Below are 26,969 nucleotides of genomic sequence, written 5' to 3' on the forward strand. Positions count from 1 at the left end.
CTTTTACTCCTCGCGCCGGAGGTTGCACAGCACGCGTCAGCGAGAAATTGCAATTCTACCGAATGACAATTCCTCTCGCTTCCTCCGCCTAACCCATTCTGTCTTCCTCTATCTCAACCGTACACATCTACATCAACATACTATACATATGTACATACAAACACATTCAGACAGAAGCATACAATTTTTCTTCACGTTTTTCCTGTCATCCACCCCATCGCTTGAGCTACGCACTCTTACGATCAACGTACACAAGCTTACGAATATATTCGAACACTTGTGAACACATCTTATGTTATAATTTATAATATATTATATTCGATATTCACTACGTATTTCCTAGAGATCAGAAAAGTGTTTAAATAGTCATTTATCCAATATATTAATGAACCTCAATAATTAGAGCAATCACCTTTACTAATTATTATGTACTTAAAGTGGTTACTTTTGCTCTATACTACATTTTTACTAAATATATGAGTACGTTTATAGTAAATATCCTGCCATTTCTATATACATTTTCAAACTGGTTTCAAATTTAATTAATATATGTATATGTACATATATAATCACAAGAAATGTTTTGTTAGAATGTTAACAATATTTCAACAAGTTTTACATAACATGTAAGACATGCATATAAAAATTTTCCATATTAAGTGTCCAACAGTTCCGTGAGTCAATGTACCACTTCCTTTCTTCCCCTCATCATCTTTTTCACCAGGCTTCTTCTCTTTCTCAAACACACATATATACCTCTTTCCTTTCTGTATTTTTTCGCTGACGTTCCGTTCACTCGGATTATCGACGATTCGACCTATTAAAGCCCCGAGGAATTGAACTGTATACGTCATTCATATTAAAACAGAATCGAGCTTTTGCTTGCTTCTTGATGTCTCTGCAGGATGAGACCTCTTATTACGTGCTAGCTGCCGGCTACACGGAAGTAGGTAGACGTCGCTCGAGCCCTCGCGAATAGGGACGAAACTCTGTGGGCTGGTTTTACCCCTCAGGAAACGTGAAAAACATCCAACTGATATTTTAGCTGGCCGCATTATGTTTTCCACGGAAATCAAGCCCTGTGTGCTTTCGCCACGGAAAAGGGGACACCGACACGACCTACCTCAGGGATTAACTGGTGCATGTTGTTGCCTCGTGCTTATGTTTGCTTTGCGAACGATCGAAGAACGGTTATTAGATAAAAGGTATATGCAAAAATATATAATGCAAGGAAAAAGTACATTTTATGGACCATCGTTAAAATTGCTAGATGTACACTATCTTGAATCTGTGAAAAATTATGAATTAGTGATTTTTCAAACAAATTAGTCTGGTAGTTTTATAGAACATTTTGTACAGCTTCTTACTTCCAAAAATCGTTTTATGTTTTTTTTAATAGTATAGCAGTGACATGACACATTGAATTTTATACTATACTGACTATATATACCAATTCCATCATAGGCTTAATATAAAGTTTTGAAGATACGTGCCTGTGTGTCATACTTTACGTAAGTTAGAATTCATACAGCTACAACAACGAAACTTTCTACTGGTAAAATAGTAAAATAGTATAGAATATTTTTATCACGTCAATCACACAGAATTGTCTTTTAGCCAACTACCACTCTCAAGTTACATTCACTCAGCAATAATTTATGAGAAACGTTGGTAGGAAATCGAAAAAGCTTCTTTTTACAAAAAGTTCCAAATGGAAAACTCGATGCTCTTCTCTGTTGATCACGTGACTAGAATGAAACACTATAAAAGTTGAAATTTCTTTCTCGACGTAGAATAAAAGTTTTCTAACGTAACTAAAATAAACTTTAGTCCACTCTCCTACTGTTTTTATTACAAGCTCCCAACACCGAATTCGACACGAAGAATACATTTTCATGAGTTTTTAAATTGTCTATATTTGTTACCCATGTCGTTATTAATTTTCCGGTAGTTTAGATTTGATATTTTTTATGATTTTATAGAACGGAATGTTAACGCTTGTAGAAACAATTTGTACCGCTATCCTAGTATACGACTGTTGTAAAAGTTAACGCGAAAATATAAGTTTTATCGTCTACGAGCTATCAAGTGTAATTCGAAAATGTTTTGTAAAATGCATTCCCAGTACTCATGGTGGCCTCAATATGTGATATATAATGTAAACTGCGCACTGCTGCAATCGCGCCGCAAAATATTTCATCGATTTTGTGTCATTCGATTACACGTCAACAAATAAATACTAACGCGCCTGGTGTTATAGAGACTTCGACAACTTTAAAGGTATGAAAAGTGTATTTCGTGTATAATCAAACTAAAAAGTGGAATTATGAACCAGAGAATCAGCTTTTTATGGCAGATTCGTTTTAATTTTTCCACCATCGAAATTCTCTTACGCGAGATCACGTATTGTTACGAATAAAATGACGTGGCAGTTAAATTGACAGATTAAATTTCGATGTTATTCATACAGCATTATCAAATATTTCACCTTATATTTCTTCTTTTCTTTCTTTTATAATATTTAATTTGTTGAGAGTGATCAACGAACAGTAAGTAGGTACACAGCTATAATATTCTACGTTTTTGAAGAAATATTTTTCATCAGATTCGACTCTGTGTCTTCTCATATCACACATACTAATGAGAGAGTATGTAATTAACATTTACTTCGTGTATGCACATTTTCAGAACAGAAAAATAATGTAGAAAATTAAACGTTTCAGTTACTTTATATTATTTGTTAATTACATTGTGATTGTATATTAATCGAGATAGAAATAATTCTGTGTTATAGAATATTTAAGATTAAAAGGATTAAGACTTATGTAATAATGAAAAGCTAGATGTGTGTATGATAATAATATGAGAACCATAGATTGCCATTTCGTTCCAGGTAATTCTGATTAGAATTATTATGTAATTATAAGCAAAGAAAAATATAAAAGTCAAGGGAACGTGGTTTTCCTTTATACTCTACGCTCTTATAAGCACCAATTACAATTTTTCTGAAAAAATCTTTTAGAAGAGGAAATATACATCCTACGAGAGCAGAATAAGGGACGCCACACAATTAGAAATTCATAATTACTATTACAGAGGTAGCATATCGCTTGGAAGTTTCTACATATTTCATGTACAAGCATATATGAAATGCAATTTCTGATAAATTAAAATTTTATTCCAAATGATAATCAATTTCCTAGATTTTCGAGATTTCTTTTGTCGAGATTTCATCGATACTAATGCTTATCATTTAACATTTTATTAGATTCAGAAATTTCCATTAAGTTTTATTGAGAAAAAAAATGTACAGACTCTGAAACGTGTTTCGTAGGGACAGTAGAAACAGATATGAAGTAACATCTTTTAGAAATTGTCCAACGATTAACGTTCACGCAGTTTCATCGACGTTAGTGCCTAGCGACATTTGCCGCAGCTAGTATAGGGAAAATAAATGAAAATTCTTTGCGCACAAAAGCCAAAAGCTGCGAAGTTGGAGGAGCATTTTCTCCTTTCATTTCAAACTGAAAGGAATTCTAGGAAATGTAGACAGGTACCTACATGGCGTATGTTGAAAGTTTCTGGAGACTGCTTTTGAGGATTGCGATGTTCTCAATCTTCGTTTGCTTTCTCCTGGTTTCTTTTTTCCTTTTTTTTTCTTTTTTTTTGCTGGCTTATTCGATGCATAAAAAGATAGCTCGGAAACCGAATCTATTTGCAGACCACAATGTGAGATATCGATAGGTATGCATATATATGTACATAGTACGATTCTTGCAAATTTCGGTAAAATAAGTTTGTAATTTCTATAAGAATATTGTATCAGTTGAACTTATACAAATTAATTTTTTTGGAATGTAAATAAAATTCTGTGTTTTTAGCTTTAAAATTTACTACAAATTATGTTAAATTCAGATATATTATCATTCTTAGCGTTCCTAATTTTAGTGATTTGAGTATTCTTAATTTTTATCATTTACTATTCTGGTTTTAATAAAACATGATAACTAACAGTACGTACAATGACATTCGATAAAATGCAATGAGTACAATAGTTCTTGAAGTTGTTGAAAAAATTTGGTCGATCTTTAGTCACATGTCGTACAAGTAAAAGTATCAGATTCTTCAAAGGAGATTTAGACTGTTTAGTCAGACAATTACTGTGATGTGATTTGTAGGAGTGTCTTTGAAAGCCTATATCACATAAGAGTGTCAGAAATATCTGATACTTTCACACATGTAACTATTAGATATAAGAGTATAGTAAATCTTCTTAACAATTTCAATAATTTATTGAGCTAAAACGGAGAGAAAAGACGATTTGTTCACATATGGAATACAAAATTAAAAACACAGAGTCTTTCATATATAACAAAATTAATTGTGTAATACAATAAATATATTCACATTTTTCTCAATCAGTTTTGCAATAGTAGTGTATCGTAAACGAACAAACTATTAGAGACTATTTTTCTTTTCTGAATTCGAGAATAGTTAAACAAATTCAGTCGTAGGATTCACATTCGTTAATAGTAGTTGCCGAAAACACGGTTACCTCTCTCTTTGTCGAAGTTCCAGTGTTTCTCTAACGGACAAAGACTTCTATTTACCATTTCATTCTGATATTTCCAGCGAACAGTGCACCTGCGAACGCGCACTCAGCAAACTAAGCTTCAATTCCTGACCGCGAAAGACCGCTATCAGAATTGTAGAATCCAGTTAGCTTTGCCTCTGCGTGTTCTTTTTCACTTCTCTACTGCATTGTAAACAATTTTTATTCGCTGAGTTAATATTGTTTAACATAACTAACATAAAATCGCTCGCTTACTGAAAGGATTTATCTTTCAACGAATTATATACGAACATTAATATTAAATACTGTCAATAGCGAAAAAGGAAGAATAAGATCTTTTTAAGTAGAGATTTCTTTTTAAAAATACCCCAATTCTATATTAATTTGTAAGTAATAACTTTATGGACCTTCTACATATATCTCTTGATTGTCTTAAAAAAAATAAAATCTTGCCTGAAAAATTATAATGAAGAATTATATTTTATACAACGATACTACAATTTACAGGCTATTCTACATAATTTATTAATCCTTATTGTGTGACAGCTCTTTATAAATAGTTAGAAGGTCTATCGAATTCAAATTACTTTGAAAGTAAATCCCAATATAAATGCACCTATTATATTATACCTTAGCCACCGATACGAACTTATAACCCATACTTTTCGCACATGATATCAATTGCTTTAATTGTCCTTATTTTAAATATCAATCAACTACATATCTATTTCGCCTTTATAGTCCACAATCGTTTCATAGAATGAGAATGCGCAATTATTTTCTACTAGATAAATATTTGTCATACGTTTTCATTCTATTTCACATTTAAAAATCCGGATTGGACGCCAATAACGAGGCTGTATTCTTCCATTTGGTCGGATAGGTTTATGGAAGCTGACTGCTTTTAACTGAGATAATTAAAATCACGCAATTTCCAGTCTTATCTAAATTTTCAGCGTGCAGAATGGCTATTCGACGTTTCATGCGCGATAAATTTTACGTCGACCAGGCCAACAGTTCATTTCTGACATTTTCATCCAATCCGAAAGCCCTGCCATGGAACAAATCGATCAATTACAGCTTTTATTCTTTTCTTTTTTTATCACAGGTTGTTCACGCTGGCGTGGTCGACCATCGGTTTACAACGACCATACAACCGCGAACATGGTTTACGCAAATTAAACGGCACACCAAGCTCCAAACTATAATCAGAATTGCAAAATTCCTTCCGGGGAAACAGCCAGAGAAGAATATTGCCTGGTTTTCTTCCTCCACGATATATTTTACAAGTCTGCATGCACCTGATGTCGTAAATAAACGCGCGTATACACCACGCCACAAGCCACGTTTTATTAGGTTGTAACACGTTGAAAACGTTCGTTTCTTTATGTCGAACCTGGAAACATCTCGTCTCTTTCGAATAAAACAATGTCGATTATGGAAATATTCGTGTGGCGTGGTGTTTCTGTCGAAAAGTTAAAAGACTTTGAATTTCGATTCAACTGTCATTTTGTCCATATTCGGATTAAAGAAGTTCTATGGTGCTATTCAAAGTGATAGAATTAATTGAATTTTGTGGGATAAAATTGTATGTTTACGGATATTCAGCTTTTACCTGTGATATTAATAGCAATCAAGGGTGATATTACTAGAATTAATCCTATATATACGTATGATATTAATATCAAAATGTTAATATAAATAATGAATAATAAAGTGGTTTAATAGAACCGAGCTCTCAAATAGGCGATGTGTCGATATTGTTTAGTTATAGTGATTATTACACTGTGTATATTTATGCGTTTATGGCAAATATCAATGTAATGGAATACAAAAATGTGCACAAATGCAAAATTATATAAAATGTGGAAAGTAAATTATTACGATACATTGCATTATTGCATTTAGAGAATAAAACATTCTTTCACCAAAGTTAAAATTCCTTATCTGCATCTGTAAATTTTAAATCACTCTATTAGGAAGGACATTAATCTCTCACAACTTTCTTAAACTTAAAATGTCTTCAAGTTAGAATTTGCTAATTAAAATTTACATTTGATTAATTTTTTTGCTATCTTTTAACACGTATTTATAACATTATAGAGAGGTATCATAAAATTGTATAAACAATTATTAGTTATCAACTTACCTAACTAACATCGTTTCCGGACGCTAAAATATTTACACGAATAGCTAGTCTATTTATACTTTTTACTACTTATTCTTTTAGAAATACAAAATCATACAGAAGGCAAGCAAAACTAACAGAAACTTACTAACAATCCGTCCATAAATTATAGATTTTACTTCTCGGCAAAAAGATGAAAAGATAATCTTCTTTCTGCCGGCCATTTTCCATCGCAGGGATGTATCAAGCGTATTAGTACGCTTCAACCAAAGCACAAAACAAGCGCAACGCTGAGCACGATGAACGTCGGTTTTCCTAGCTGCAATTTCGCAAAAAAAAATCTTCTCTATCTGCCGGTCCACAGATAGAAACCGGAAGTACGAGTGGAAGATTCGATCGTACCCAGAGGAATTCGATACTATACGAGCGGCTTATTGTCGTTCCACAGGACTGAACTTTCGACTTTGAGACTGGCGCGACGCTAGTCGCAGTGAATCAAGCGGAAGTAACAAACAGATTTAGCATCGTGGCCCCATATTGGCTAGCACATGTTGAAAAAGCACGGTTTTTCGTGTATGTCACAAACACTGGCGCACAAGGGACAAGTTAACGAATTCCTTGAGTTATTACGGGAAGTTTGGCGGTTCGATCGAAACGGGCCAACAATGGCCGTGCCGCGACGCCATCACGATTTTTCACGTGTACACGTTTCCGCGCTGAAGAACTCGCCGACTCCACCCGACGATTCCATAATCGCCAACAAAACAGACGACAGTTTTTTATACGGCAAGATGTATCATATTGTTTCGAAAGAAAACTTCTGTACACGTAGTAGAGTTTTAGCACCCTGCGCAAGTGTCAGATTGGATGGGGAAAGTTTGAACCTTCGGTTGTGTTGCGTTGATCGCGTTACGAATAGAAGCGTAATACGTAAGAAGAAACGAGCTAGCTATTTGTTAAATCGGCTAACTTCACAGAACAGAAAGTAAAAGAAATTGATGAAATTATATTACGAGCACTATGTTTAACTGCTTTGGCCTATGAATGGCGTTTTATATAATTATTAGCTTATTTTATACGTAATGTATGAACTGTAAAGGATTGTGTATTTATGAAAGAATATACCAAATGTTTCGAAATATACAAAAATATATGTATAAAATATCTAAAGTGATGCACCTAATGTGTATACTACAAATGTTTGTATTCACATTTTCCTGACTAAAACTAAAACTGAGACTCAAGCTAAACTGTGGTGTATTATGCGCACATTGTTATATATAATAGTGTATATTTGTACTTTTAAATATCCCTTAATATCTTAAATAATCGCAGTCTGCTGTTATAATACTTAATATGTAAAATGAGCTTTTATTTCAAATTGCATTCCTTTAATTGTGTCAATAAAAATATAAAATTGCATAACTACGCACGGTTTTTGTAAAAATATCGCTTCTGAAGCTCAGTTTCAATAAAAAAAAAAAGACTGGTAGTATTTACAATCGCTCTTAACCGATAATGCAAGATGATAATGGATAAAGGGGTTCTAAGACAAGGGGTTCCTTAGCGGCTGACAGTTCTCATCGAGAGGATTCGATGTAGAATTTACATTTGTATTTAGAGAACTCGATATTATAAGAAAATCTCTTCGTACCACATTGAATGCAAACAGATTGGATCGGTTTGGATTTTTCCTGTGACAGGGATTAAATTTCTCGAAGTATCGTGTAGAGCTGTTCCTTTGCGCTTGTGCATACCAAATCGAATAGATACTGAAACGATAGTCGTATATGTTCGTTATAAATGCTAAAAGATATATAAATTTCTTGTATATTTAAAACTTGATTTAATATATAGTACATATCAGACAATTGATAATTAAGTAATATACACATTTATGTGCATTAATGTATATGCATAATTTAAATGGAGAACAGGTATTGTCTATTAATTATTTGCTTAAATATTCTAATCATAATGTGCAATATTATATCGTGAAATCTATATTTGAATGATAATAAAAAATACTAAAAAGTTTACTACTTTACAATAAACATTTAAGTCATTTACGGCCATACCTAAATATACGAGACAGAATAATGAAACAACGATCAACATTTTAGAAGATCTACCAGTGCCGGGAATTTATTTTATATTTTCTTCAGAAGAATGCCATGATCTTTAAAACGGACTGCAGTGACAGTGAGATTAAAGCGCAGTACGATCTTCTGAACCTGATAGGATTACAGAGATGAACAAAAAGCATCAGTACGATGGAACTTCTGAAACAGAACCGTGTAGATGGTAGGACGAAAAAAATCATATACGCGTAAGATAGCCATTTCATTTATTAATTTTAGAAAATAAATAATTCATCTGAAAGATGAAACAATTTCCTATATTCTATTTTACTGAATTCAATTTAATTCTAGTTCATTACTTCATTGAAAATTTTATACCTTATTTATTCATTCTTTAGATTCAACTACGTTAAAACTACATTATTTACGTCTAAAACCAAAAAATAGCGTACATAATACGTTCCTAAAGTAGTTTTAATGTTATTAGCGGTAAAACAGTTTTACATTGCGTTTCTTTCTAACGAGAAAACATGCAATACTATCTTCTAATTACCCGCAACTGAAAAGCTTCCCTACGGTTTAAACTTATACCATTTTAAAAGCATAGAAAAAAGTATAAAGAAAAGTTTCTTTTTAAGATATATATCGCTCTAGTTTCCGTTTCTTTTTAACTACTATGTTGCCGAAGACTTAAGAAAAAAATATGCCAAATGGGAACTTCAAACAGAGAATCAGAATGCAAAAAAAGATTACAAAGTTCAAATTTCTTCCTTATTTTCTCGTTTCATTAAAGAAATGTTATGTTTAAATGATTTCAACGTTTTAAAAGCTCCTGAAAACACATTTAAACGTTTCTTTTATTATAACAGAGATATTTAATACGAAAGGAACAGCGTTTCCACGATACCGTTTTGATATATAGACGAAGTTGAAAAGTAAATTTACATTGAGATTTTATCTACAAGTGAACAGGGCTCTCTTATTGATATCGACGTTGAAAATAGACTGAAAAAGTGCATTAAAATAAAAAATAGAAAAACGAGTGTGAAAGGGAGCGGTTAAAAATAGGAAAAAAATACGAGATAAAACGAACTGGAAACAGGTGTGTATATGAGAGTAACACATGGATAGGCAAATGAAAATGTAGTGACGGTCGACTGGTCGTTCGGACATCTAAAATTCCGGAAAATAGCGTAATTGCACGAAAACCGAAAAACTCATTACTTCGCCAATGACTCGATATAAAATGTACAGTGAGAGAAAAGCGGCACGGACAATAATTCTGGCGGTCTAAATACGTTAAAACGATTTATTTTTTGCCTTACAGAACACAGAAGGACTATCTAATTCAGTTTAATATTCGATACATACGATTCATATGAAATCTCTTTTTCGTTACGAGGCAAATTAAATTTATTTATATTTATTTGAATTAATTCCGAATAAATCACTCCACTGAATCATTCAGTTACAGCCTTTCAAAAATTGATAGAGAACATAAACATAATATACCGCAAAATTATCTTTTCGTGAACATTTTAATCGCCACAAAGAAAATTCTTTCTCTATATGTTTCATAATCGAAGAATAAAAAAAAAATATTCATTTAAAATGATGGATTCCTTTTAAAGAACACAAAAAACTGAATGCTCAATGAACTTAACACTCACTCACTTACATGTATATTTCAATCGAATCCAGTTTACAATTTCACCAGACAACCGCACGTATCCGAATCGTGTTGTACGAATTCCCCTATCGCGATTCTTCTACGTACCATCATTCTAGTCGGATGCTCGAACGTGCGGAAACAAACGTCTACGACGTATGCTCTTTATCAAGGTGACAGAAGCAGCGTCCGGAACCGGGAGTTTCTCAATGAAACATTCCTTTCCCTAGCTCGACGAAGGCCACTTAAATGCAAAAAAGGAGCACAAAGAGCATAACTATCTCTCAGCTGCGGTACGCACATGTGTCTCCAGACCAGCGGAATTCAAGTTTAATGAACGTTAACGATGCACCGGCTATAGTGAAAAATGTATAGGGTTCCCACATTCCGCTCAGTTTCTTTTTCCCTTTCGATCCGGTAACACGGTATCGCTTTATTGCTTTTCGAGAATGCGGAACACGTACTGCAAAGGGGATAATATCGTTTCTCGCAAAACGAGTGCCAATTGAATCTGAACCACTGATAAGTGACGATAGCGGCCTGTTTCCTCTTCTTTTGCGAGCCATTAACGTCGATGCGGCAACGCGCGGTCTGTTAACGCCCGTTTAAAATTGACCATGCGAAAAATTAGGACATTCTTCTTTCAGGTATATCCTCTCAAAGTAAGCGTACAACCGTACCATTGGACATTGTTGAAACACGACGTTCTTTTAGCACGTGGAATGTTTGCAATTTTTCGACCATGATAAAGCTACATGGATCGTGGTATTGATTTTACGAGATTTAAAAGTTCTGTAGATTTTTTATACTGTACGTGTATGATGAGGTAGAAATAGTGGATAGTTTCTATGTATATGTTGGGATATAATAAAAGCATGAACAAACCTGTGATGCGTTACAATTCATAGAGGAAACAAAATTAATCAATCAGCTTGCAAATATGCAAATAATCATATGTAACTGTATAGAAAGGATATACATATAGATAATTGTCATATATAGAATATTTCATTGTAATTAAGACACTTAGCGTATCGAAATACTTATACTATAAAAAGTAGTGTTCATTTAAACAAATTTATAATAGAAAATATTGTCGTTTAATCATTTTTTTTCGTCTAACATAAATCTGATTAAAAATCAACATATATCGCAATACATTTTAATCTTCACCATATTTAAAATAAACCCTGTCTATCGCTAACATAAGTTACACTGGAACTAGTAGGAAACTAAGCAATTATAATAATAAATAAAGTGATAAATATTTCAAATTAATGTTTAGATAGAAATTTCATCAAAAATATTCCACCTCCACTTCAGATGAAATTAAGCCAACCACTGCATGTAGACTAACAATTAATTTCAATTCAGTCCAAAATGTTATAGTCCAAGACTGCTCTTCTAAACCAATCTACTCCACATGCATACCTATTCCATTCCCGCATATCTGCAAATATACTCCATTTCATTCGCTGCAAACGTTCGTACAAAATTGTCTCTTGTACGTAGGAATCATGCAGAGAATCGACGATTATATCAAGGTATAATCATGCATTAATATTAAACTTTGCGAAGTATTCTCGCTATCTTATTTCCAGGATCTTGTAATATAGCAACGCGATAGAACTCGCAGCCTCCATCGCTGAAACTGATTTCGCGACGGCGTAAAGAAGCCGGTACGTATATCCAAGAGAAGTTAATGTTACTCGTAAGATTACTTATGGCATCAGATTAGTTGGAACAGAGAGCGTTGCAATTTCCCTTCTCATTCTCGTTTCATTTCGTCGTACATTTCCACATTTGCATGTGGAAGAGCGTTCGCGCTATTTTCCTCGATTCTTTCGGAAAAACCTGGCCAACTTTCAACATCGCTGAAAGTTTCTGGGGTTCAGGCTGCAGGTTACAGTCTGGTGGAAAAATTATTTTCAAAGCGACGAGATCGTCTATTGTCGGCGAAAACATTCGCGACAATGAGTTTTCATTAGCGAGTGTGCTCGATAAAAAGTCACTCTCCGTTCAGTCTTTCGTCGATGAACCAACTAATTAATAATCAGAATAACTACCGTGGCGAAACACGATGACAATGGTTGCGGGCTGGTTCGCGCACAAAACTCGATAAGTTTTCGTGATTTACGAGAAAGGAAAATCACCGATCGTGCACCGTTACGCTATGGAGATCTTCATTATGGCAACTTGTAACCATAATTACAAATAGAACATAAAGAATTTCTATCCGGCAGGATGAAGAATGGGTCGCGAAAGTGTTCGATCGCTTGTGGATACTTTTTATGAATATATCACGTGTCTTATATGAAACATTCTAATTTTTAAAAAAATTCATTGATTTATAGAAATTATTTCGATTAAACACATACTTTCTTGAAGAAACTCCAAAAAGATGATTTGTCGGTTGAAGATTTTATATATTTTGGAAAAGGACGCTTCGGAAAGGACAATTCGGAAGAGACGAAGAAAATGGAAGAAATTAATTGCAATGGAAATAATAAAAAAAAACTACATTGTTGGAGAAGTATAATTATTTTATCGTTGACTTTGTTGCTTTGTTTTTACTTCGAAGTTGTACAGAAGAGCTCAAACTAAACGCAAGCATTCTTTCGAGGACTCGTTTAACGATTTTAAAATGACTTTGAGATTGAAAATTCATTTACGGTGCTTTTCTTCAGGCTTTGCAAAGGAACGCGTAATGGAAACTGCGCCAGCGAAGGGGCGAAATATGAAAACTAAAATTCGTGCTTTGTAATATCAAAGACGTGCCGAGAATATGTATTAAGCAATGTTTTACCAACTTACAATACAATAACCATACAAATTTCTGTACGTACAAAAGAGATCATTTTTTATGTTTGTTACAATAAAAGTAAGCTTTTATTTCCAAGTACACAATTTCCACTTGGCTGTAATAATTGATATGGGAAAAGTTGCTCTACAAGACGAAAGACTTTTAAAAACCGCTCAAAATCTACAATTTCGAAAACTGAATTTAACAAATTTCGATATAGTAGCTCCACTGAAAAATGCAAATCTTTGGAAATTTCAGTTTCACCGGACTTTAAAGCAGAAATCAGATATCTTGAAAATTGATCTGTTGTATATTCCAAGTACTTTCCTTTCCTTAAGGGAAAGTAGGGAAAAACAGAAGTCAAGAGATCTGTTTTGGTATTTTCTTCCGAAATTTGCATATTCTTTGTACAAATGTGTCACACAAAGACGGAGATGTTCTTCCTATTTTCAACTTGGAAACTCGAGAAGCCTTAACTTTCGGAATAGTTTCAGGTTGAAAGAACTTTGCGAATTTAGGATACATCGATTGCTATTAAATGCAGAAAGAAACTCGAGATCATCTAACTTCTGACGAAAATTTTGACTTGAGCTATGTACATTGAAGAGCTGGAGTGAAAGAGCTGTACAAATTTCAAGACCTAGAAACAATAAAAGCTACGTCTCCTTTTCCCTTGAAATAAATTTAAGAAAATAATATATAATTTCATTTCTTATATTCTACCGTCAGAAAAAATTGATTAAAAGAAGAAACTGTCAGAGTTTCCCACATATCATCTAATCAAGCAAAAAAATTAAAAAATCTCAGTTAAAATTCAGAACCGCAAAAATTGACAGAAATTAATAAAATGTATTTTGATCATGAAATTTGGTATCTACAAATTTTGTTATCAATTGATAATTTATGGGACATTTCGCATATGTCGCGAAATTTTTTTATAAGTTCTACTCGATTTCTTTCATTCGTGTTCATCTGGTGTTTGTTTCCTGTAAAAGTTTCGTAGTCAAGCTTGTCAGACGTTTTCAAGGTATTATTGATAAAGACCGATTCGTTTATCTTTATTGAAGAACGTTTCATATTCAACTTCAACAGTATAGGCGAAGGTATTTCCTACGATAAATTTCCATTTATTGGGGCACGAAAGTAAAAGACCCGTAGCTGACACTTTGCAACGTATATCAACACAGTCTTAATAAATAAGAATAATGACAATTTTCAATGTTATTCTATGTCTTCTGTTACATTATATTCAATTGCCTATTTTTATGCCAAATTTAATTTGATGAAAATAGTCGTTACATATCCACTTTGTCACATACTTCTACATTTTCAATTTTAACATTCTTGGTTTTATAAATCCTTGAATCTAATTCCGTAAATTCATGACGTATATAGTGTACAGTGATGTATAATGTATTTATAACCAATTTAATGAAATTAAGAGGGATATTGCAGAAAAAAATTACGTTGTTGCTGATGAAATTCATCGATCATTGGAGACTGTGTAATTTTGCCCTTTTTATCGTCCTATATTTCTAAGAGACCGACTTCACTGATAACTTTCTGCCGTTTAATCAACATTAGAAAGAACTCTGCATTTTATCATCCCGTATACCTAAGTATTTGTGACAAAACTTATGACAGAGGTAAGTAATAAAAAAAGTAATCTATCCAGATATATTGTTCCATCGATAAAAAATGATGTGGAAAATATTCCAGCTTATATTACAAAAATGCAGACACGAGTCTTCTCCTCTCTTTACAAAATGGGCAATTTATATTCCTCGAGCGTAACATACAAATAATTTCTCGTTCCGCACGATATACCATCATTTTTTCAACATACTTGAATCGTCATTTTGACCCTTCGTAGGCGTTCTTCGAAAACATTGCGAATCGACAAGAAACCTCTTAGAAGAACGTTGATGAACCGTGCATCGATGTTAGTAAAGGAACGTCGCCAGCGTTGACATAGAGATCCATTGGCAAGAGACAGCCCTTTTGTTGATGAACAGGGAACTCCTTCGTGATACTTAATCAAAACTTATTATGTCAGTTTGGCCAAACTTTCAGCCCCATCGGGAGTCTTATCGAAACTTCCAAGGTTTTGGCTCAACTACGTCTTCTTTCCTCGACACTTAACCTTTATACGTGTACTTCAACGCGCAAAAATTAAGTTTGTGTAACGTGAAACGCGTAGAGCAAGGTAATTAATGGAAGATCTTAATGAGACTAATGCAGGTGTACTCATCAAGAACTTCTAAGGAAAATGCTTTAAAGTATGAAATGTTAATTTCTCGCTCAATGTTATCTAACGCTTTACAAACACTGTAAGCGATTAATGGGATTGAACAATGTAGTATCCATAAGTATATGAATAACAGGTATAAACTCCTAATTCCCATAATCGACTTATAATACTCTAATATAAATCCAACCTTCCAAAATCCTATCAGTACGAACGAGGTTAGTACGCGTCTCACGAGACTTTCCCAGCCAGCTAATTAGCCTTGATTTAAATTACACGAGTCATGATGTTGTAGGAACAATAGAATTAGCGACCATTTAAATTCGTTCTGCTTCAAGTTGATTCTTTTTACGGGTACAAGGACCAAAAAAAAAAAAAAAAAAAGGAAAAAGGTTCGAACGTAAACCGTGAAAACATGATGAACGATTTCGCGCTCTGACACCGTTTATCGTCGAAATCGATGAATTATTAAGATTACACGAGAACTCCGACATTTGGATACTGGCTGTTTCCATGTTTAACGATTGTACGCATCCATAACTGGCTATTTGCGCGGAATCGACGCGATCATATCTGGACGAAGTTATATATTACAGGTGATTCGACAGGGATTAACTAGATACATTAACAAACGGTCGATAAATTGTTCATGAGCGATAGAGTTTCGAGTACAGGAACGTGTAATTAATCAATCTGGGACTTGTATTTCTATTCGAAAATAAATATGAATAAATGACAGCTCGAGATAAAGTTACAAGTTTGAACAATAGATGTTAAATTATCCTTTATAATATTCATAGAAAGAGAATGTTCGTGCTTGCTGTCAAGTACACATAAAAATCTGGACTCCATTTGATTAATGTAATCACGACAGTCGTATCTCATTACAGCGTTAATGAAATGTCAAAACGTCTCATACAATATATATGATATATTCATGACTAGTTATAATAGGTGTTTATAAGCGTTCGAATTCTAGAAGATTTTCTTTTATTAAGCAAATCTTTGGGTTTCTCTTTTATAACTACAACCTTAAGGGACGAAATTTCGATAACCTCAATTAATTAATAACGAGAGAAGACGTAAATGAAACGTTACGTCGGTGCAAATTTTGGTCCTTAATGGATTGAACGCGGGGTGCCGTAACAAAACGAATAAAAACGAATACACGGCGATGGGAGTACCATAAAATCTTTTTCAACGACGTCGCGTAAGCATCCGGTGGCATCGTCCAGAGGAAGGTTACTTAAACTCACCACCTCGTTACATTTATTTCGCCTGTCAAGCGTCGATAAAAAAGAAATAAAAAAATAAAAAAAAATAAAAAATAAAAAAGAAGAAGAAGCCACGCAATTCACGAGATTCTTGCTGGCAAGCGACTCGCTTCTTCTACCGCCAGTAAACTCGAGAAATGTTTCGTCGGCAAGGTTGCCACCTCCGCAACGAAATATACTTGAGATTAGAAGCGCGATAATTTACTAGCGGCCCGTTTCTTTGCAGCACTCTCGTTATCCTCTAGTTTCTGCTGCTTGTACTGCAGATACGTAGACAGCACGCGTCTTGATATACAGCTCTTTGAAAAAAACTCAATTAAGGGGACAAACGGGAAAAGTCGGAAGTGGAGGAAAAATGCCAGCCTGGCGGATTCTTCGTCGTTGAAGTAAACCGCCGTCTAATGTTGGCAACTGCTTCTGGTACAGTGGAAGAAATCGGAGCTCGTAAATGAAACCCTTAAGCATTGGTACCTTTTAATGCGGCGAGGCTCGGTTGCGTCAGTGTAAGATATGCTATTGCAGAATGTATATATATATGTATATGTATGTATGTATGTAGACAGAAATAATTTGTGCTAAGAAAATTTGTATCGAATGACTCACACATACGTCGCATTTACAGATTTGATTTATGATAAAATCATCCTGTAAGGATGATGTCTTTAATAAAACACTTGAACCCTACTTGAACGCGAAGGTTAGTCCAGATTGGATAAAGCTTGTTTCTGTTAAATTCAAAAGGTGTAAATGTACACACGTATGTATAAATTGAAATTGAAAGTGGAAGAAATATTGACAGGTTGAAGCTGAGTAACACATATAGTAAAAAAATTTAATATCGTTTAATATTATGAACGATTACAGAGAAATTACACTTATATAAAATTACCTATTCAATAATAATTATCTTAATATATATCGAACTACTAAGAAGATATATGCGGATTCATTGAAATATCTTTAGGAACATTATGATATTAATGTAATAGATTTACACAATTATAACAATGAAAGATTAGAAGTATCTTTGATATCGTGCAATTCTTTCGTGCAATAAAATTAGCGAAAGTTATTTTGATCTAAAAGTTTTCTTCTAATCATCTCTATTAATTAAAATTATGTCAACATGGAAATTTAAAAATGGAAGCTCTCAATACAGTGACACAGGTTTACGGAAATCTGACAGAAATCGATACTCTTCTTTTTCCGGAACATCTGAGTGTGTCCCAGAAATCTCTCCGAAGATATCGGCATCATGATCACCGCATTAAGCAGTTTCCTTTGAATTATGCAACGACTGCGCCAACCAGTAACGCGTATGCTAATCAATGTTTATAGAATCTAAGTGTGCGAAGCGAAACGTAGATATGCGTCACGCATATGAGAACAGCTTGATCCGCATAGGAAATAAATACGATATTTGTGGCCTGTGTCAAACTAACGTACGATAACTCATGAAGCAACAAACTTAGAAAACTGCGAAAGAGCGTGAGAATATATTTCCGAACGTCGAGCGAAGTATAGCGACGTTATAGTGATCGTAACACATTATCGTAACGCAGTTTATAAACAGCCGATAATAATAATAGCTATCATAACAATCATGTGTACTTGCATTGTAAATTAACCCTTTATCAAACGCACGAGGGATTCTGATATGTTATCAACGCAGAGAGAAGTTGGTTTGGATCGAAAAGAGTGCTTAAATCAAAGAAATATCCGACATCGAACAAAATATGAAGATTTACAATAAACATTAAAACAAATGATCAATGACATCGATTATTCATTTATTTTTCTTTTAACATTGGATATAAATTAGTATTAAATTCTATCAAATGCAATCCGATTCACCTAAATATTGTCCAAGAGTAAATTGTCTTATCAAATCTCAACTCATTTATGTTTGCATAATTTGCAATTCACCCTACAAATAGTGAAATCGAAATTAAACCAGTAAAGTAATTTACTTTGACCACTTCAAAGAAACCATATCGAACTTCCCCATCCTACCTATACAGCAAACTTCAATTCCAAGTTACATCAACGCGTATCTGACAAAGCAAAAGTTTCACGGTTTAGATTGTCACGATGTAAGTTCCTTTTTTTTTTCTTTTTTCAAATTCTACAAATCTCGATAGGATTTTTGCCAAGATCAACGTTTATCGAGTTATTAAAGTGACTCCGTTACAAAGAAAGGAAGATGCCGCTGGAAAACAAGAGAGACATTCGCTCGATATAGAAGAAAAAGGGAACGAAGCGACGAAGAGACTGTCTTCTAGTTCGTTGGTCATAAGAAAATACAATAGTTTCGAGTAGTTTAAAAGCAGAAACTGGTTGAGCGAACTTGCGGTCGGGTGACGTTCCTCCCTTTATTCCACTTCAAAGTTGTAATCGTTGACTTGAGAGTGGCGCTTCTATATTACGCTCCGTGCCGAATTATAAGAGAATCGTGAGATCGAATTTTCCCCTTTCTGTCCCTGTTCCTCTCTCTCTCTTTCTCTTTTTTTTTTTTGTTTTATCTTTCTCTGTTCAGTTTGGCGTTCGATTCGAAGCTGTATTGTATCGAGAAACGCGACAATTTCGCCATACAAGCGATTCTGAAATTACGCGGTAGAGAAAAACAATTTGCCGATGCAGTTTCGCACTCGACGAAACAGAACATTAACGTGTCTGTCAAGAACAAGACCTATCGACTTCGGCTGAATTGTGTTTACCGAGACAGGATAGAAATTAACGGTCGACAGCAATTCTTTGCACCATTTGCTTCTTCATTTTACGATTTATTTAATGAAGCGAAAATTACGATCGGGCGTTTTTATTTTTATCTTTAATCGAAGTGCAGAATTGATGACACGATATGAGAATCACGGGAGGAAGATGAAGTACAGTTTTATTGATTTTCTGATTAAAGAATGTAGAAGAAGAAGAAGACGACGACGATAAGTCATGTTTCAGTTTTGAAAATTATACACTTGTTTTTTATTTTGAGACTGATCGTACGTTTTCCCAATTTCTTTGCAATTTTCAAAATATTGCTTGCCATAATATTGAAATATTGTTTCTTGATACCTTTGGCTTTTTACAAAACTTTGTCAATCTACTAGCTACTTTCGAGAGGTTTCATCTTTGACTTAAATAGATTATTTCTATTTTCAACTATGTCATACTAAAATATTTCTTTTCAATCATAAAGTGGTACTAAAATAAAAAAATCAAAAAGAATGTACTTGTCAGGTTTGGCTTCTATGATATTTTAATATGAGAAATTTAATATGACGTACCTAATTGGAAGAGAAAACGGCGGTAGATTCACAGATTTAAGTTTCTTAAAAATACATAGTTGGTAAACTTGCAAAGTTTTGCCAATAATTATTCAGACAAGTAATACTTAAAGAATACAATTTTAGTAGTGTTGGAATTGATTGACAATGTACTGAATTTTTAACCTATAAAATGTAGAAAAATCCGACCTATTGTATACTCTCTATATATATACCTCCTCCATATATAAAATGTTTGTATTTTAGTAACTTTTGAAAAATCGTCCAAATTCAGCTTTGTACAGATGAGTTAGCTGTTTGAACCTACTATTTTTATACAAATGTTTTTAACAAGAAAAGTTATCATAACGTTTTTAAAATATAGTAGTTAGTAAATATTCTTCGTAAGCAATATAAATAAATAAATAAATGTACAGCCCGTTTCTATTCGAAATTATTGTGGGCAGAAAGTTATTTATATTTATTTTCACAGCTGTTTGTGACGGATTTTGACGCCATTTTTCTCTTCGATATTGAATTTTCCGGCCGAGTGACACCAATTTCACAGTTCTTAGGAGTCGACTCCTATAACCTCGAACCATTATTTTTTCAAAAGTATCTTAACGTCCGGGTAACTTCCTTTCTAAGAAATAAGGAATACTAGGTCGTCTCATAAGTTATACAGTTTTTCTGAGAGTTCGGTTCGGAACAATGGAACTTCTCTTGAGAAAAATTGTATAAAATTGTATAAAAGAAGTATAAAAGAAGACTAGAGCTCTTAATAGAAAAATGATAAATTGTAAAAAGTAAAGGAAAACATACAACATTGACAAATTACTAACAGATCATTATTCGTTTTCACCGAATATGTACATACTTGTAAATAGATATTGCACCGAAGGAATCTATTATTTATGAGATGAGATAATATTAGAAAGAAGAAGAAACTTCTCGTAATATATGTCTCATAAAATTTTGTCATATTAAATGTTTGAAGTTCATTTAAAGCGAGAACCTACCTTGAAAAGGAATGTGGTTATTAGACGAGATTGTGTGTCCAAAACTAATTTTTCTAATCATGTAATATAAATATTATAGGGATTCATGCAAATTGCAAGAAAAATGTATGTATCTTTATAACAGAACATCGATGTTATTAAAATTCTTCATTAATGTAATGCGTCTTTGATAACTACTTGATCTTGAATTTTGATTTGAATTTTTTACTAAAACAATTTAAATTTTTATAAAGAGATTATTTTGCAGTACATTGTACATCATGCATTATTAAACAAATTACAATTATTATACATTATATTTTCTAATATTTTTAAGACATTTGAACGAATAAAGTTACAAGTTGCGATAATTATAAAGAATTGCAAACACATTGGTATGACTTATCATATTAACATGTCTAATGTGTAACAGTGTATGTCTGTTGCGGTTACACTACCGAATTGGACAGGCATTCAGTTTAAACAAGTAAATGTTGATACAACGCGGTACGACGATGTTCGTGATACGGATAACAGATGATTAGTACATATTAGGATATCCATTCCACCATAATACGAAATTATTTAAATCAGGGTCCCATGCATGCTAATTTAGATCGTGTATGCATCATACTCAGCTACTGTTAACTCGATCCTGTGATAATGATCAGTCTCCCCAATATTACGAATTATTACTACGGAGAATTAGAATGTGAGATTACGAAACTTGTATTTTTATAATTTGTTGCCTATTGATGCACGTATTTTTGATTATTGATACACGTATTTTCGAGAAAATCTTGAGAAAGTTCTTTCAAGTATCCCTTGCATAAAATTGTATACCTGTACATAATATCAATTTGTGCAATAAATTATTAACATTTCAAAGGGAAATATCGTTTTTGTCCAAAGATATTCACCGGATTATAAAACTGGAATTTACAAGAGTTGCAAGCTTTCTTTAAAAGAAAATTAATCAATCCATGACACAGTATATACATACATATTCCTTTATATAAGAAGATTCTTAATATCCTTTTAATCTTTAATCTATAGAACTGTCTTATTTGATATACGTATATAAATTTTCTCAATGTTGCGCTTTCACGAATAGCATTTTATTCAAATTTGTATAATTTGAAACTAAAAATATACCTGGAAAATTGTTCAACTAACTTTTCTATTTGAAACAGAAAATTATCAATTGCTCGGCAGTAGCACAAGATGTTGTAAGTAGTATTACAGCAAGACTGAACTACTTCATTAAAAATTTAATGTCTTGAAATGTTGAGATCTTCGGAAGTAACTACGAATCTGTATCAAACGCATAGCCATGAAATTATTAAATTAAGATACTAGTTTTCCAAGTACTCTCAGAATTCCTATTAATCCAAATTACCTCTTGCCCAGAACAATTAAAATACCTCAACAAATCTCTTCTCTACTCTCTAAAATTTAAATCTCCTAAATTGTAACTCCTTGTACCTACATTAAACGTACAGCTGTTGTAAAGTTATTTCGTTTAATAAGATCTTCAGGAGCACATACGAATTTACAAGTACGCCAATAATTTTGTTCCAAGCTACTTGCAAGAAACTTAAACGTTCTTTACTATTCTTTGCCAAGCACAAAAGATCTCGTTATAGACTGCAGTACGATAAAAGAAGGCAGTCCTGATATCACGAATGTATTTCCAGAAAGTGGTTCGCAACGAAGTTATTCCTTTGTATCTTTGTTAATTGCAGCTGAGTGTTCATGCAGGGACCCGTGGAAATTCGTCGCTGGGTAATAGCACTTAAAAAGTGTCTTCTATCGGTACTCTGGAAACTTTCAACGAGTTTCAGTTATCCGAAGCTTCTACCGTAAACTAGCTTGTACCGTGTACCCGTGCAATGGAGAAACTGATGAAAGAAAGAAAAAAGAAACGAATATTTATTCACGCTGCAGGACAACGTGCTATGCTGCACAGCTAAAACTTGATAGCACGAAACATTCAAAGGTACGAAGAGAGGGAAGATCGAAATCACAGTAACAGAAATAAAAAAAGAAAAAGAGGACCGACAGGAGCGTAGATATGCACAGATACCTATACTATGAGCAATTGCTCTCACTTACAGATATAACTCAAGTAGAATTAACACGATGTTCAGATATCTTTAATAGCACGTCTATTACACGAAACACTTTGGACTTTCGTTAGCATTGTACGTAGTGTATCGTGATTATATTCGTAAATATTGAAACAGAATCTCAAAATGTATATAGAACTTACAAGATATTTAGTTTGGTGTATTTGAAGAATTCTTTTCCCAAATAAATTTTCAATTGCACATGGTTTCTCCAAGGCACTATATGCATGTTTAATCGAATTCAAATTTCTGTATGATTCAATGTACTTTTCTAAAGATTTACCATATAGTCCCATTATATTATAGGAATTATTATAATAGTAATTATATCATATTTGAAAGAAATTACATATAGTTAGAGTTTCACTTGCAAAAAGGACGTCTCAAACATTTGACGCTTAATACATGCTGACAGTAGTTGCTTATACTTTATACTAACATTCTATTAAGTACAGTTGCAGTAAATAATTCATAACTTCTACATACGTTTTCAGATTAGTTCCAAATTTTACCAATACAATCGCGATAGTGCCGTTACAATGCTAACGCAATTTCAAAATGTTTTCTATAACAGACACATAATACATACGTAAAAGTTTTTCATAGCAAGCGTTCAAATACTTTCACGAACCACTGTAAAACTGAAATTAACTTTCCTTGGACTTTCAATTCGTCTTTGTTCCATCCACTGGAGAGCAGAGTTGAAAAAAGGACTAACGTACCTCGAGACCGGAGCTAGCATACGGGGCTTCGTTCATCGTTGCCCTGAATGGTCCATCGAAATTTTCTATTACACGACGTCTCCGATGCGCGCGCGCGTCGTCGTCGAGCTCCTGAAGTGCGACAGTACAATTTCCGTGGTTTTGGAACTTTAAAAGCCTGTGCGCTGTGAATTAAAACGCCGGAAGAGGGCAAACAAAATAGCGCTCGAGTCGTGCAATTCAGGCTGCAGCCAGCAGAGTCGAGTTCCGCCCTTCGCTCGAACTGGGGGAGGACCCATCCTCTTGCAATGGTGGATGGATCAACTCGATGGATGCTCGCGAGCATCCGCAGCCACGGCGAGATATACTCGTATATAGACCTGGATAAATCGCCATGCGGTGAATGGTCTGTGCAGGAACACGACGAAGTCTCTGTCATTTGCCAGTTACTTTCCTGCTGTTCTCGTTTATCATTTTCCTTTCTCTTTTTTCAAACTCCTTGATAAGTTTGACAATCTATCGATACGCTAGATATATCCAGTCGAGGACAAAAATTTCGTAATGGAAATAGGTAAACAAAGCCTCGTTATATACGACTCATTCGCGCAGAAATGTAAATATTAATTTCATTTAATTACAAAATAATCTGTGTATTTTAAGGATGTATAATAAATAAAACTTGAGTATGTAATGTTAATACTAGTTCGATTAAACTTTATTGATACCTATCCTCACTGTCTATCCTCTTATTTTTGTTCCCGAATCCAGAAGAGCAATATTGTCCTCATTTTCTCTACAACTTTGCGATACACTTATATCGTGTAATTATTATATATTATATATTGTATAATAAATAATGTTTATACATTATTTTGAGATATTGTGAAAAAGTGGAAAGTTTTATATTTGAAATTATATTTAAAATGTATTATTCTCGATGAATTTCATGGTCGATCGTATTAACAGATCTCGAAGCTGAAGCAATGTTATGCGTTAATAAATAAATATCCAGATCGTGATCTCGCGATCGTGATCCATTTATTGACGTTCCTTTTGTTCCCAAAAGCTCCGCCCGAGCTGTTTTCATGAAATTTAAGTGAATGGGAATTGTCGTTCGGAATGAATTATTAGCTGTCGTCGCATACGTCTATTATATCTGGCATACCTTTATCGACGGAAATAGAGTGTACGACATGGGAATTGGAGATTATCGGTGAAGGATCAACATATGTCCCGTTGCCCATTTTATTGCTAGTGAATTGTGAGATATGTCGTCTTTCGCATTGTATCGGTACACAATGGTAATGATATGTCTTATATTTTTTACGTAATGATACAAATTATTATTTTGTAGAAAATTAGTAAAAACAAAAGTTTCCTGCTAACTCCTTTTTAAATCGTTTAAATATGAAGTATAAAAGAATCATTAGACGATTGTAAAAATAAATTTACATAAAATATCAAACGACGATAAAAATGTGGGTACTTATGATGATTGTGACCGTCAGAAACCACAAAGGACCTAAAAAATGAAGAAAATGTTTCAGAAAAAAATTCAAACGCTTTCTCAAACAATATTCATGATAATTGTAGATGTGATATAATCTATGGAAAAGATTCACCAAGATTTAATATTCCAAATATCGCCTCCTTCGAAATAACATCTCTTTTCTTTTTATTATTATAAAAGTTGATTGATAGAATCAAGTGAAAGTCTTTATTATAAAAATAGCGCAGTTTTGTAACTCATGAATAATTTCGTAGAAACAATTTCCTCTGCAAGGCGTTACTAACTGAAAATATTCCGTAAAAGTCTGCTTCCAATTTTTCAACTTGAAAGCGTATAAAAATTCATAAAGGAGTTTTTCAGTATGCAGTTTAAATCGCGTTAGTGGCAAAGATACAATTTCCATGGAAAGCACACACAAGCATACATTACATACAAGTCAGTCGCATCAGTTTCCAGGATAATTTGGTTTTGCGAGCAAAATGCGGCAATTAATGAACAGCCAGGTAATCTAATGAAGAGCACGAACCTGGTGACTTGACAACCTTAAATTGCTGGTAAAGTAGTTATCGTACACACATATGGGTTCAAACGAGTTGCATGGAATTTCCATAATGAACAGCCGTCAAATGGTTTTCGGATATAGCTACCGAATTATTTTAGGATTTAAATACAGTATTGACCTTAGAACTTTACTGCATGCAAACAAATTTGATAATCTATTAAAATTCTATTCTTCTAAATAAACAAATTTTACAATCTACTATTGTAGATATAATTAATGTACGTTACACCTAAGATCTTAGTATGGAAAAAGAGGTTTATTATAATATTCGGCGACTACGTTTTTATTTTTAGATTTTAATCGATAATCGTAATTATAGATTTTTACATAAAAACGATGGTGCTTTTCAAACTTTAAATAATTTTATATCAAGATTTATGTTATATAACTAATTTAAGCTTGCAAGTTGAGAAAAGTTGTGTACAAGTTGAACGAATAGTGATTTCAAATAAAAGGTAACTTCCTGCTTATTAAAATCGTTGAAATCTTTTCATCAAAAAGAAATTACTTCTTTAATGAGAATATAATCAATTTTTGAATAGCCTCGTACATCGTAAGATTTTTATATTAAACTTTCTCCGGAAAATATGCATATTTTATTAATAAAAAAGAAAAGAACAAGATATTAACATCGATCAAGAGCATCAAAGGGAAATCTAAATATTTGTTGGAATATAACATATACGCGATTTAACTATTTTCTATGTCAGAGAGCTGGTGATTTTTCACAACATTTGCAAATACACGAGAACGCAACTTAGCCCCGACAAAACAATTGGTAGCCGTTGGCTGTTACGTAACGAAAATGCTTTCACTTTGCGGAAAAACGTCCCTTTTTCGGCGTAAAGCAACGCCATGCTGAACTTTACTCTGCATGTAAATCCAAAAGTTTCCGGTTAGTTCCAAACCCTACTTTTTGAGGAAAAAGCTAAAACGAATTTTATACAGTACGAGATTAAAATACAATGCAAATAGAAGCTGAAGCTCTCAGTAAAAATGATTTATTTTAGTAGTGTACAATGTGTATCAC

At 33.4% G+C, this 26,969-nt stretch overlaps 1 protein-coding gene across 1 annotated transcript in view; it reads right to left on the reverse strand.

Moving 5' to 3' along the window:
- LOC100645202 overlaps positions 1–26,969 on the reverse strand; it is a 204,384-nt gene that overhangs the window by 101,668 nt on the left and 75,747 nt on the right. The gene's annotated exons all lie outside the window — the stretch shown is intronic.

This window comes from Bombus terrestris, chromosome 9 (assembly GCF_910591885.1).
Source record: "Bombus terrestris chromosome 9, iyBomTerr1.2, whole genome shotgun sequence".
NCBI classification, from domain to species: Eukaryota; Metazoa; Arthropoda; class Insecta; order Hymenoptera; family Apidae; genus Bombus; species Bombus terrestris.